We start from the raw sequence: 13,384 nt of genomic DNA, 5'->3' as shown, positions 1-13,384 counted from the left end.
TTTTCTCTCAACCCAACAGATCGTCTTGTGCACGTCATAAAACATTTTGTGTGCTACTTTAGAGACCCCTGGGGTCTAGATTAACTGGGGTAAAATAGCTTTGCCTCTTAGGATTCACATATTAATAGGGAATTTTTGGAGGTCTATGTTCATATACCTAGAGCTGTCTCCACTTAAAGGTGGTCTGTGCCAGAGCACAGCTGACCAATCCAGATAAACTACTCAGATCCTTCTCAGAATTTTCCCCTGGGGTTAATTTAATGTGACACTCACAGACATTTATTGCCAACAATAGGATAGACCCAGGTTGACCTCCCAATTTTGTCCTTGCCATGGTGGATGGGAGCCAGAGAGAATGGGGCAGAATCTACTCTAAATAAAGCGGTTTTTTCTTTTATGAATTTTGTAACTATATCAATTCTTCTACCAACCCTGAAGTAAACCCAAAGCATACTGAAGAGGGGTATGATGAAATGCCTGCTTTCCACTTAGATTTTCACAATTCTGAGTCATCCCCATCTTGCTATACATGTCACCTCCCTTTAGCCATCGCTACCACCAGCCACAATCCAGCAGCTACACGTTGGGCCCTCAGGACACAAGTAGCAAATATAAGTGCAAAAATGTGGGAGGAGATACTGTAAAGGCAGGCAGTGCCTGATCACCCCTGCACCCACAGAGACTTCTCCTTTGATTAACACCTGCATTGAATCTTTTTGTTTTTTTAAATATTTATTTATTTGGTTGTGCCAGATCTTAGTTGCGGCTCACAGGCTCCTTAGTTGCAGCATGCATGTGGGATCTAGTTACCTGACCAGGGATCAAACCCAGGCCCCCTGCATTGGGAGCTCGGGGTCTTAATCACTGCGCCACCAGGGAAGTCCCTGGCTTGAGTCTTAAAGGAAGGAGAGGAGCTAACATTTTCTGGATATGAACTATGTTTTGGGCACTTAGCAATGATATTTAATTTTTACAACGGGTGGAAGAAAGGAAACATCTTGTCTTTTTATGCAAGCATGAGGAAGTCCAGTCTCGAGGCAGCAACCAAGGTCACCAAAGCAAACTTGAGGTTTTAAAAGAAGCTCTGACTACAAAGTCTAAGGTGTTCGTAGTAGACCAAACTGGTGCTGAGGAATGATTAGGAGAATTTCTAAAGGCAGGTGAGGGAGGGTAAAGGTCCTCCAGGCAGCACACAGCCATGGCGACACCGAGTCAGGAAAATGCAGTTGTATCACCAGGAAGGTGCGCTGGCTCTGCCCTCTGCTGCTCCTTGGGGCTGGAGAAAGAAACCTAACCAAGGTCAGCGAGTGCCACTCAATCCTCGCGGGAACAGGGGAAGAACAAGAATGTGTTTGCAGATTGTGTACGTGTGTGCAACATTCACTGGGAAAGAGAACACAGAAGCTCAGGACCAATCGCCTTTGATCCGATTCCCCGTGTTCGAGCACCTACCTCTATGTCTGTTCTCCTTGATGCACCAGGGTAGGTGCATCTGCCTGGCCCTTTTATTCCCAGAAGAAATCAAGCTAATTGCCTTTAAGATGTGCTAGGTATTTCCAGGCTGCCTTGCCCTGAATATTGGATTTGAATATGGGTTTTGCAGCAGGCTGCACTAATTAATTTTATTTTACATAATTGGAGTTAGGGACTCTTGACATTGATATGTAAATATATGCAGAATATTTAAATTATGCTTGTTCTTGGATTTACTGTGGAGCGGGGGAACATCTGGTGGCCTCAATTTGGGATGCTTCTTGAATGACAGTCTCCTATGTACCCAAAAACTGGATACAGAATCTTTTAGAAATCCTTCAAGATTACACAAGGCAAAGGAGGAAATAAAGAGAGGTTTTACAATGTAGTTCAAAGATGATACAAGAAAAATGTATAAGCCTAGCTACTAGCCATAATACCTTTCCACTGAGCCAGTGGAAGCTTATGAATGGCCATTTAACTGCTCTGTGATCTGGCCATAAGTTAAGGTCTCAAAAAATTTTGATGTATAAATGTGAAATCTTCACATATGAATTCCATGCACCTTGTATTACTAATATTCCATCTGGAGCAAAACCGATTTTTGATTATGGATTTGTTATCTTAGAGAAGTAGACATCCAGAATTGATTTTTTTTTAAAATCTCCACGATGGCTATATTTGAGCCACCAAAACAGTGCAACTACAATGAATGACGTTAGTTATCATCCACTTTCAAAATTTACCTAATACAAAAGTGTCACCGAATCAAACAGTGCCCAGGAAAACCTGGTTGATCCACAAATATATTAAAACTCAACAAATATGTATTTATCAACAACTAGCTCCTGAATCACTGAACCTATAACTGATTTAATAATATTAAATAAGTTCAAGTTACAAATATATGAAGAATCCAAAATTAATTTGAGGCAATTAATTGTAATAATTTTCTTTTATATACAGAAATATTGTCATACACATTCATTCATGTTGAATCAATATAACTGAGTACAGCAAACCTATTATTCCCCGGATAAAGACCAGGAGGAATATTTAAGTATCCTAGGTACGCTTATTATTTTGATGGGAAATTGCTTCTGTGTATCTTAGCCTTATCATTATCATGTACTTATAACACGATGTTTTTTTTCTCTGTTTACAGAAGCATCCTTCATAAGGCAGTGCACTAAGTTTGGCAAGCGGGGTTTCCAGTTGCTTTTTCATACTTATTAAAAGTAGCTGGTATTTAAATAGTTCAACAGTGGGTGGAGGCTGCACAGTTATAATATGTTCATTGGTGAATCTTTTACTTGGAAACAGCTAGTGGCAACTCAGGGAGAAAAGACACTTTGGTTCATGGCTCTCTTTTAAATGGTTAAAATCCAGTTTTGTAGTCCGTGACAGCAATATTTTACTTCCTCAGGTCACCCCAGCTCTCTCTGGACCAAAAGAAAATATATTTATTTTTCTTTAGCTGCGAGGTACTTGCAACCCTGTTGGTCTTTTCTTCTCCTTGGAACTCTCTTGGGTTTGCATTCGTCTTTTGAATCTTCCATCTTCTACATTATGTTTTCTAGCATGTCCTTTACCTGCTGTCCTGTGTGCCTGTCCTCTGTACTTAACCCCTCAAATAAGCATCTGTTCCCACAGTTTCCATCACTGTCTGTCGATGGCCAGCAGCTTCTATTACTGAGTCATGTACCTACGTGGCTTCTCCCTCAACTGTAGCCATGCCAACACCATCATCACTTGAAAATCAACAGGACAGGTGCTACCAGTCTGACATACTTCTACTTCACCCCTTCCTCTCAATTCCCAGATCCTACTGCCCTGAACTTTCCTAGTCCCCGCAGGCAGGTCTCCACACATGCACAGATTCCCTTGTCACAGATTCTCACTAGTGACTTCTTTCCTCCCTCCTCACTCCACGTATGTCCAAGGTCCCTTTCCCTTTATCCCCGTTACTAGAGCCCTTTCCAGGCCATGGGACCTCAGGTCTGGATGGTCACAAACATCACCGCCTTTTTTTTTCCGGCCACGCTGTGCAGCTTGCAATGTCTTAGTCCCCCAACCAGGGATCGAACCTGGTCCCGGCAGTGAAAGCACAGATTGTAACCACTGGACCACCAGGGAATTCCTGACATCACCCTTTCTAATATGTCCTGTATTTTATATTAGAATCAGCTTCCCAACACACTGAGATGGTCTTTCCTGTAACCCAGGCAACCTCCCCTTATCCCGTTTCCCATTCATTCATTCACACAGAAAATACTACGAATCCACTGTGACTTCCATCAGTTGATTTCCTCCCAAATTAAGCTGACCTCCATGTAAAAGACTCCTTCCCACACAGATGTTTACTGAGGGTTTATCCCGGGCCAGGCCTGGTTCTAAGCATGTCATATATCATGTCATTCGATTCTTACAAGAACCACTTCACAGATCAAGAAATTTAGGTACAGAGATGAGCCAGGATATAAACCAAGACAAAGTGATTCACGGAACTATTAAATTAAAAATTAAGTACAGTATAAAATAGATAATAAAAAGAAAACTACTTTTCAACATTTTTTCTTTTTTAAAGCGTGATCTTTTTAAAAATATTTATTTATTTATTTGGTTGCGCTGGGTCTTAGTTGTGGCTCGCAAACTCTGAGTTGCAAGATCTAGTTCCCTGACCAGGGATCGAACCCAGGCCCCCTGCATTGGGAACTCAGAGGCTTAACCACTGCACCACTAGGGAAGTCCCTCAACACTTTCTCATCATACAACCTTGTAATTCTAAACTCTCTTAGCATTGATTATTGTTTGCGAAAATACTACAGACATTCTCCTCTCTTAAAACTGAATCCATTTGTATTATATGAGTCATATTATAGTTATTCCAGCCACACATTGATAAAAATGTGTCGATTTTCTTTTTCTGGTAAGAAATCATCAAACGCCTTATCAAATCTACCTAAATGTCACTTTCAGATAGCTGAAGTTATTAGGCATGCATCCAGCCTTTTTCCTTGAGGATGAATCCTAGAAATAGTCTATTATGCTTTTATCATCTTTTGTCTAAATTGTGGGAAAAAAAACACATAAAGAAGCATTTACTAACTCCCATCTGATAATCTTACATCATGTAGTAAAGAGACAGCTGTAGTAAAGAGACAGTAAAAGAGACAGCTTCCTAAGGATGACAGATTTCTTCCTTTCTTAGAGTTAGTTTTAGTCTCATAAATTCTTGACCAAATGTGCTGAGAACATGAAAAATAGAAAACAGATCTGACTTATGATACATGGGTAAAAGAGTGTATGTTTTTCTGCAGAGATTATATTAGGGCAGAAAGAAGAGCTTTACTGAGAGAAGTCCTTCTGTCATAGTCAAAATGCAAAGCTCAGGGCACTGTCAGGGTTGTGATTCTATTTTGTAGTGTTCTTTGTTCTTCTAGCAAGGAAAATCCAGACTAAACAGAAGCCACCAATCAGAAGTTAGCAAGTGGCAGCTGTTTATTCAACAAAAGAACCGTTTAATCTAAAAGTTTCTAATAATAATGTGTTTGGCCATCCCAAGAAATGGTACACTTCTTTCCGGATATTCTCAGAGAGAATGACTACACACACATCGTGCAGTTTGCAGAAAGGACTTCTATTCCACCTGGGAGTTTGCAAAAGATTACCTCCCAAGAGACTTCCAATGATAAAATTTCTTAACACACTCTTGAAGCTGCTCATAATTTTATGCATTTTATCAACTCAGGGCAGCATGGTGGTCTGTAAATTACTGTACCTAATTTTAGAAGAGAATCAAGCTTAAGCATTATGCATTCTTTTTTTTTTCCACTTGAAAGATGAGAGCAAACATTTATCAAAAGCTGGCTCTGTGCCAGGCACTATTCCAAGGTTGTAATACCTCTTTGATGTAGTTTTTAGTATTATCCCCATTGTACAGATTAAAAGTCTGAGGCAAGCTTGCCCAGATCCACATGAGCTGGAAGCAAGTTTAGAACCCAGGGAGTCCATTTTGTTGGGAGAACAGAGGTAGGGGAGGGAGGGAGAGAATGGGCAGAGAATTTGACTTACTTTTTAACTTCAAGACCTTTTGTACAATTCAAGTGTTTTGCAACAGTGATGAATTTCATTGTAATTTCTTTAAGACAAGTAAAATATGAAAATCATCAGTTTTTAAGCATAAACAAATGACACCTGACATTTGCTGAGGATTTATCATGTGTGAGGCTAAGAGCTTTGAGTGGATTATCTCATCAACTGCTCGCCACACCCCAATAAAGCAGGTGTCTCCGTTATTCCTCTTTTACAGATGACAATGAAGTTTAGAGAAGGTGAGTGCCTTACCCAAGGTCACTTTCTGACCTTTACCCCCATGATATTCAGTCGTCCTTGTCTTTCAACCTGACCTTTCCAGGGCTTTGTGAATAGAACTTTCTCTTTCCCCAGCAAACAGAGATGGGGAGTCTCCAAGTTCTGGCCTCTCCCAAGTCTGAGTAGTGAAACTAAATTAGAGCAAGGCAGCACCTAGATTGCAATGCCCCAGGGCAAGTGCATCCTGTTCCCAAAGTACCCTTTGCTCTTGAAACTTAATTGGCCCAATGCGATGCATCTTTTCTTCTAATTGGTTCCTAGTGGTTGGAGGAAAGGCAGGCAGCTGCCTGAGTCCTAGGTCTGCCTTAGCAACAGCAGAGCACATCACTTAGCAGGCAAACTAAAACATCGTTAAAACTGGACCCCAGATCACAGCAGCAATCTCTCTTTCTGTATCTCTCTGCCTCTCTCTCTCCAAATGCACTTTCCGTTTGGGTGCTTTCTCATCTACGTCTTGGCCCTAGCTAAATCAGGATGCAGCCCTGCAAAAACAGTGTTACATGCATTGTCCAGTCTCAGCAGGATAGCAAGAGCCACCCAAGATGGGCCACCAAACAGAGGAAGCTAAACATTTCAAAGGGCCATCTCCAACCGCAGGCTCTTCTTTTCTCGTTTCCTTTTGTCAACACACTGATTAAAAACAGAAAATGGTTCCCCACTTTTTATACTGACTCTACTTCCTAAATCCCAAAGAAAAGCAGCATATTTTTTTCTAGTTCTTTCTACAAATACTTCAAAACAGTCTCATTACTTCCTCAAAGATTCAGTTCTGTTTCATTTTTAATTGTGAAAATTGAATTTTCTTTGACCTTTAAAAATCACTAGATTTGGTAAAGGAATTCAGGATAGACTATGATGTCCCAACACCACTGCACCCTGCATGCCAAACTAAAACAGCCCATCAGTAGGAGAGGGTTAGAAGTTGTATTTGTCTCCTAAATCACTGTATTGGTTACAAAATGAGGCAATCAGCTCACACATGTAGGCTGACCATCCTCTTTCCAACCTCTCTACTCAGAAAATTCACTCAATCCTTTTAACAAGCCCTAGCCTTTCTCTCCAAGTTTAGAAAAGATATGCATTTTTAATTTTGTGAGTTATTTTGGGTACAAGGTAGGTGTAAGAAAGTTTTACGAAAAGAGTATCAGAGTTAAAAATCACCACAGGCTGATGGTATAATTTTTTTAGAAAGGACCAGTTTCCTCCAGGTCGTGGCAGAAGTTTCATGGGTTTTCATCATCCAATAGTCCAATGACGGGCATATTATTTTAAGAAACTGCTACTATCATTTAAATATTATGAAAGATCAGAAAAGGAGATTATCTCTTTTTATTGTAGTCAATTAACCTCGTAATGAATTTGCAATGGTTGGACAAAGAAGATGGATGCTTAAAACGGTGGTTTTCAAAACTTTTCCATACAGTAGTTAAATAGTATGGAAAATGAAAAGGAGCTATGTATTTATGTATGTGTGTGGTTGTTTAATTTTGTAATATGAATTCACAAAATTTGGACAATGGTGAATGTTTTAAAATAGTAGTTTCCAAAGATGGTTAACATCTGAATCATTAGGGAGGTTTGTAAACACCCTCAACCATGGGCATCTTTCACCTCAGACATACTAAAACAGAACCTTGTAGGGTAAAGTATGGGAAATGGTGTTTTTAAAAAATACTCCCCAGGTGATTCTTAACACACTCTCCCAGTGCTGGTCCCAATAGTGATGGAACCACTGGTCTAGATGCTCAGAAGAGCATTTTGACACTACAGAAATCATAGGTGATAGTCAAGACTGGTTATTGGGGAAAAAAATAAGAGAGACTGGTATAAACAATAAAGGTAAAATAGAAATCTGAGACAAAAGTTTTGATCTATAACTGAATGTATATAAAGTATATTCTAAGTTTTCCTCAGAGAACTTCAGAATTTTCCACAAAAATATATTTGATATATTTAAATATATTTGAAATATATTTGAATATATTTGATATACAAGAATACATTTTTGTCTTATGAGAAGATAACTAAGAAATTTGGTTTTTCCTTGACTTTTCTACTATAATTTTCTAGTCTAGAATATGGCTATTCATTTCTTGAAAGGAACAAAGCAAAAACAATTTGTCTAGTTGAACGAACTAGCTTTTAACATTGCTTTCAATTTTTACTTAATAAAAAGTAGAAAATTGTTTTGAGGCTCCCCAGAGTTTAAAAGTTCTTTTCTCCACAAAGTATTGACATATGGAATTGAGAGAAATAGAAAGACTAATCCAACAAGCTCTAGTTCTGAAAATTTAAGTTCCTTATTTACAATATTTATCTTATTCTCTGAGCTTTAGCTCCTGGGAGGAATAGCCAAGGAAGTTTCCATACGTGAATTACCTTTTTTTTTTTTTACCCCAGGCAAATTTTATAACATATACTCAATAGTATTTTAAGCCATCACTGACATATCTTGTCTGATACAAATTTGTATCTTGTGTGACACAGGCCTCCATAATTTGTACTTTTCAGAAATAATAAGTAATTAAAAAAAAAATCCTTCCTCTACTCCAAACATGATACGTGAAGCTGATCTCCTGTGAATTTCATAATAACAATAAAGAACTAATAAAGAAATAAAGAAGCAAAGGATTTAACCTGCAGATACAGTTAACTGAAAGATAAAGAAGTGATTAGCTGTTCTACCTAGGCATTACAAATAGGTGCAAAAATGCCCACAATCACCCAAGCTTGAGGTCCTGGATTCATTCCTCACCCACCCCTCCCTTTCATTCTGTTGGTTCAGCCACCAAGTTCTGTTAGCATTTGTTCTATTGATAAATCACCATCCACCTCTCCTTTTCCATTCTTGTAGTCTGAGGTCAGTTACCCATCCTTAGAATTTCATGCCCAGTTTCTCCAACACCTTCCTTCATTGGCCCCCATTCTTTGTTTTTTTTTTTTGGCGGTACGCGGGCCTCTCACTGTTGTGGCCTCTCCCGTTGCAGAGCACAGGCTCCGGATGTGCAGGCTCAGCGGCCATGGCTCACAGGCCCAGCCGCTCCGCGGCATGTGGGATCTTCCCGGACCGGGGCACGAACCCACGTCCCCTGCATCGGCCTGCAGACTCTCAACCACTGCGCCACCAGGGAAGCCCGACCTCATTCTTAGTTCTTGACACACTGATGCCTCCTATAGATAGCTATACATTAATAGGCCTTAAAGACTGGAATGCTGGGCTTTATTTTTTTTCTATCAGATCTAAAGCTTTTCTATTTCATCATGAATTCATTCATGTTTTTAAACATTCTCCTCTTTCTTCACCTCTCTAGTTCTTTTCTGTTGTTTTCTTTACTTCCTAAGCTGAAATGCTGCTTCCTTATCCCATCGTAGGTCATAGACCTTTTGAGGAAATACTACATCTAAGGACCATGTTGCCCAAAATGAATACACACAAGAATACTTTTGGCTATCTACACTATAATGCTAGGATAATCAGTATATGTATTATATATAGAAAGCTTGTAATTATAACTTTATTAAAGATAGCAACTTTTATTATTATAAGGTGCTTTTTTTCTCATTTAATTCTTTTTTGAACTATTCTGTTTTTACATACTTCTACCTCACCTTTTATTTCTTTTGGTAGCAGGCGCCTAATATGTATTTCTTCATCTTTTTTATATTTCATTTTGAGCCATACTAGTACCGTAAGAGAACAGTCTTCTGCTATTTTTCAGAATTACACATTTTCAGTGTATTATTTTACTGATTCTTTAATTTTGGAGGAGGAGAAGGAAGCTTGTCTAAATTTTCCCTTGTGAATAGTTTTTTTCAACTTGATAAAAATACTGATGGAATATTTTCCTTTTTTTATTTTTCAAATTCAAAGTGTTCACCAGGCTAGATCTACATGTGGGCTACTTTTAATTAATTTTTCCTGTCCATGATAACCCATCTTCATCTGAATATTTTTCCATCTAAAACAAAATAATTATTACATTTCCCTTAGAACAAGGCCTGTGTTCCATTTGCTCTGTTCTCCCCATCAGGAAGAGCACTGATTTGTGTGTCTGTGTTGGCTGTCTTCCACATATAGCATCCTTGCCCCAAACAAAGTCCTCTTTTCATCTCCTTCCTTTACATAACTGGAGATAAGTCTCACTCTTGATCTCTGCATAAATGATTCCCTTGGCTGCAGTGTTCTGACTTCTAATTCTCCCGGACTCCCTCCCCGGAACCCCATCTCCTGCCCCAACCTCTGGACTCATAGGGTCAGTCCCTATCATCTGAACACATTCTGTTTGGTGTGGCTGTCCTTGCCCTGGGGTCTCATGGAGAAACTCCCTCAGAAGTCAATGAATTCCATCTTACCAACAGAATGCTCCACTTTTAACCTTCACCCCTTCACATTAAGGGCTTCTGCAGAAGCTCTGTTACTTATTTTTTGTACAAATCTCTGAGAAAGCGAATTGTGACCTGAACCTTAGTTTTACCCATCAGTTTCATGAGCCCAGTTCCATCAGTACTGAATCTACAAGAAATGCCTTAGCGTTGACAGCCTAGGAACAAACGGTCTTCTTCTCTCTGTACCTTTAGGGCACAGATTTCTCACTATATAAGTTCCTTTGATCATTTATTTGAAGTCTGAGTAGGAAAGCAAAAAGCAGAATTAGACACCTGAGCTCAAAAATCACTTTCTCCTAAAAGACCTTTTTATTCAGCTTTACAACTTTTATAGCATTCCTACTTTGATTTTACTCTAAGAGGTATATTTTATCAGCTGGATTTCAGATGAATTTGTTAAAAGTCAAGTCTTTATACAGTGCAAAGGTCATAAATCCAAGATATTTTATCTTCTATTATTCCTGTAAAAGAGGGAAGATGGTCCACAAATACTAAAAAGGCAGATTTACCTCAGAAAGCATATAAATCATCTTATTCAGAATTATAACCTTTAGAAAGCCAACTTGGAGCTATGTACATATCCGTAACCTATAATATATATTATATATATTTCCATAAATTTATATATAATATATTTCTACTTAAAAATTTAGATAATCCATTTTTTCCAGGAATATCACTGTTTGGAATTTATCATGAAAAATAATAACTTCCAATAGAAATAAATCCCTATACTCAAACTATCTATCAGGACATTATTTATGATGATGAAAAGCTGGAAACAGCAAATATCCCATGATAGAGTTATAGCCATGTTAAGTGAGCCTATATTCATAGGGCATAGTCTTATATTTATAATTTTTTAAGGAAGAAAACTGTATAGAAACATGAAAAATACTTATGACAAATAATAAATGGAAAAAACAGCATAAAAAAATGTACAACACATGACCACAGCTACACAAAAGTCATAGAGTCTTAAAAATACACAGATAGTACAATCTTTTGTATTAGGTTATCGGGACTATGGTTGTTTATTCTCTTTTCACAATCATTTCTGTCATTTCTTTCATATCTAATTATTTTTAAATTGAAAGGATTAATTTTAAAATGTTAAAAGTTTGTGCACAACGAGTTTTGAAGGTGTAAAAACTTCTTGCACAAGTCCTTGAGACAGGTAAGAATCATATAACATGACAACCTCCAAAATGTTGATATTGGGGGGGGCAATTTATAATTTCTTTAGACTGAAGGTCATAGTTTCCAAATCAAAACTAGAAAATAGGCTATCTCATTGTCTCTCCACTTGATTGCATATTTGTCTTTCCTGACAGATTCATAAGTCCTGGTCTATCTCTTTTCCTCATTGAACCTCCAGCTCCTAGCCCAGCGCCTGGTTTACATTGGGATACAATGTTATGAGGAGATGTGTTTTTCTTTTTTCTTCACAAACTTGTGACTCTTCCCCTGGGATATATTCACATAGCTATGAAAATTCTAAAATTATCACAGCATCATTAAGGATGAAACAAATATGTACATGCCTGCCCAAGTGTACACACACATATACACACTCACAATGGATGCAAGAAAGAGAACAGAAGCAAATGGAACTCATTTCAAAGAAATGCCATACCCAAAGAAGAAGAAAAAAATGGTACCCAAAACTTCAATTCTCTAAACCGCAAGCAAATGCTACTATTTCAAGTCGATATTTTTTCTTTTACAAGTGTAATATTTTTCCTCTTTTGACTATGTCATAGCTAAAGTTTACCACCATTTCACACGGCTTGTCTTCAACTTTTGCAGAGCTCCTAGTATGCTTACCATCTACTCTGCCAAAATGTCACATCTTCTATGAACTCCAAGTGGGTCCAACCAGTCTGTTCACTTTTTCGTTTTTCTCTTAAACTTGACTTTTCCTTCACTCTGGTTTTAGCAACAGCCAGATCAAATATACTAGAGATGAGTGGAAAATCCAACATCAAAGGCCCACAGAACGAAAGCCCACCGATTAGGAAATACATTTTTGCTGTTGTTGTAGAGGATTGAGAAGTCATGATTTTTATTTAGAACTGTTGAAACTTAATCTTTGAATGTTAAAAAAAAAAAACACCATTCCTGCTCTATATCTGCCTTGCGGATAACTGCCATAGGCCAACCTCTCCTCTCCTATTTAATTTCAAGTCACAGTTGTAGCTATGAATATATGAATCATAATTTTTTTAAAAAAATAGCCACCTGTTACTTTCTGATCCCTATTAAAGGTCTTCACCAACCCGGACCTCCTCGTACACAAACTCTCACCGCGACGGCAATCCAGGCCTAGCTGATGACTGTACAAACATGAGATTAAACACACATCCTTCCGAGGCCTGAACCTGAGTGTGTCTGAACACGCATCCTTGATCGGATATTCCCTGAACAATTATGCCTAAAATTGAAAGATTTACCCTATGATATTTCAAGCATTTATCAGGACCTGCGTTTAGAGTTATCACGCTGCCCTGAAAGAGGAAAATCTGAGTCTGAGAGACACAGCCCTGCTCAGGGCTCTGGGCCCGCCTTGAGTTTCCAGCCAGGAGACCCACACCGGTCTCTTAAGGGCTCAATGACAAAACGGTGTGGCTCTGGCAGGACCCTGCTTTGCTCGCCGTGTGGCCACCCTAATGACAGCCACTCAAACAGGCCAATTCATAAAAGGACGGATGTGAAGCGCAGAGCGACGCCCAGGAGCCTGGCGGCGGGGTGGGCAAGGCCGGCCCGGAAACCTGCCGAGGCAGGCGGCCCTCACACCTGCGCGATGGCCCCGGGGAGCGCTGCGCGTCCACCTCACCCCCAGGCACCTGGCCCCCGGGTGCCGGCGGGGCAGACCGAGGTCTGGCGGCCCGGGGCATCCAGCGCGCATCCGAGGCCGGGGAAGGCGCACCCCGCGGCGGGGGCAGGGGAGCGCTTCTTGGCCGCCCGCGCCCGTTCCCCGCGCAGCCTGGGGGGCGCTCGCTCCGCTCTCCGCGCCCGGCCCTCGCCCCCCGCCCCCGGCCCGCCTGGGCCCGGCCGGGACCAGAGCGACCGGCGCGCCCCCCCGGGCCTCCGGCGGCCGTGACCAACCTGTAACCCCGGCGCTCAGAGCGGTCATGGTGCCGCGGCGCGG

At 40.0% G+C, this 13,384-nt stretch overlaps 1 protein-coding gene across 1 annotated transcript in view; it reads right to left on the bottom strand.

Annotated features, from left to right (window-relative positions):
• The window catches only part of NALCN (sodium leak channel, non-selective), a 292,250-nt gene extending 278,866 nt beyond the window's left edge, over positions 1-13,384 (bottom strand). The window contains exon 1 of the mRNA XM_029210183.1: positions 13,342-13,384. The gene's annotated coding sequence lies outside the window, so the exon portion shown is untranslated. The remainder of the gene's footprint in view (positions 1-13,341) is intronic.

This window comes from Monodon monoceros, unplaced genomic scaffold (assembly GCF_005190385.1).
Source record: "Monodon monoceros isolate NGI ecotype Baffin Bay Population unplaced genomic scaffold, NGI_Narwhal_1 Super_Scaffold_8, whole genome shotgun sequence".
Classification (NCBI taxonomy): Eukaryota; Metazoa; Chordata; class Mammalia; order Artiodactyla; family Monodontidae; genus Monodon; species Monodon monoceros.
The sequence above is the reverse complement of the archived record's forward strand: the minus strand, read 5'-3'. Positions and strand labels throughout refer to the sequence as shown.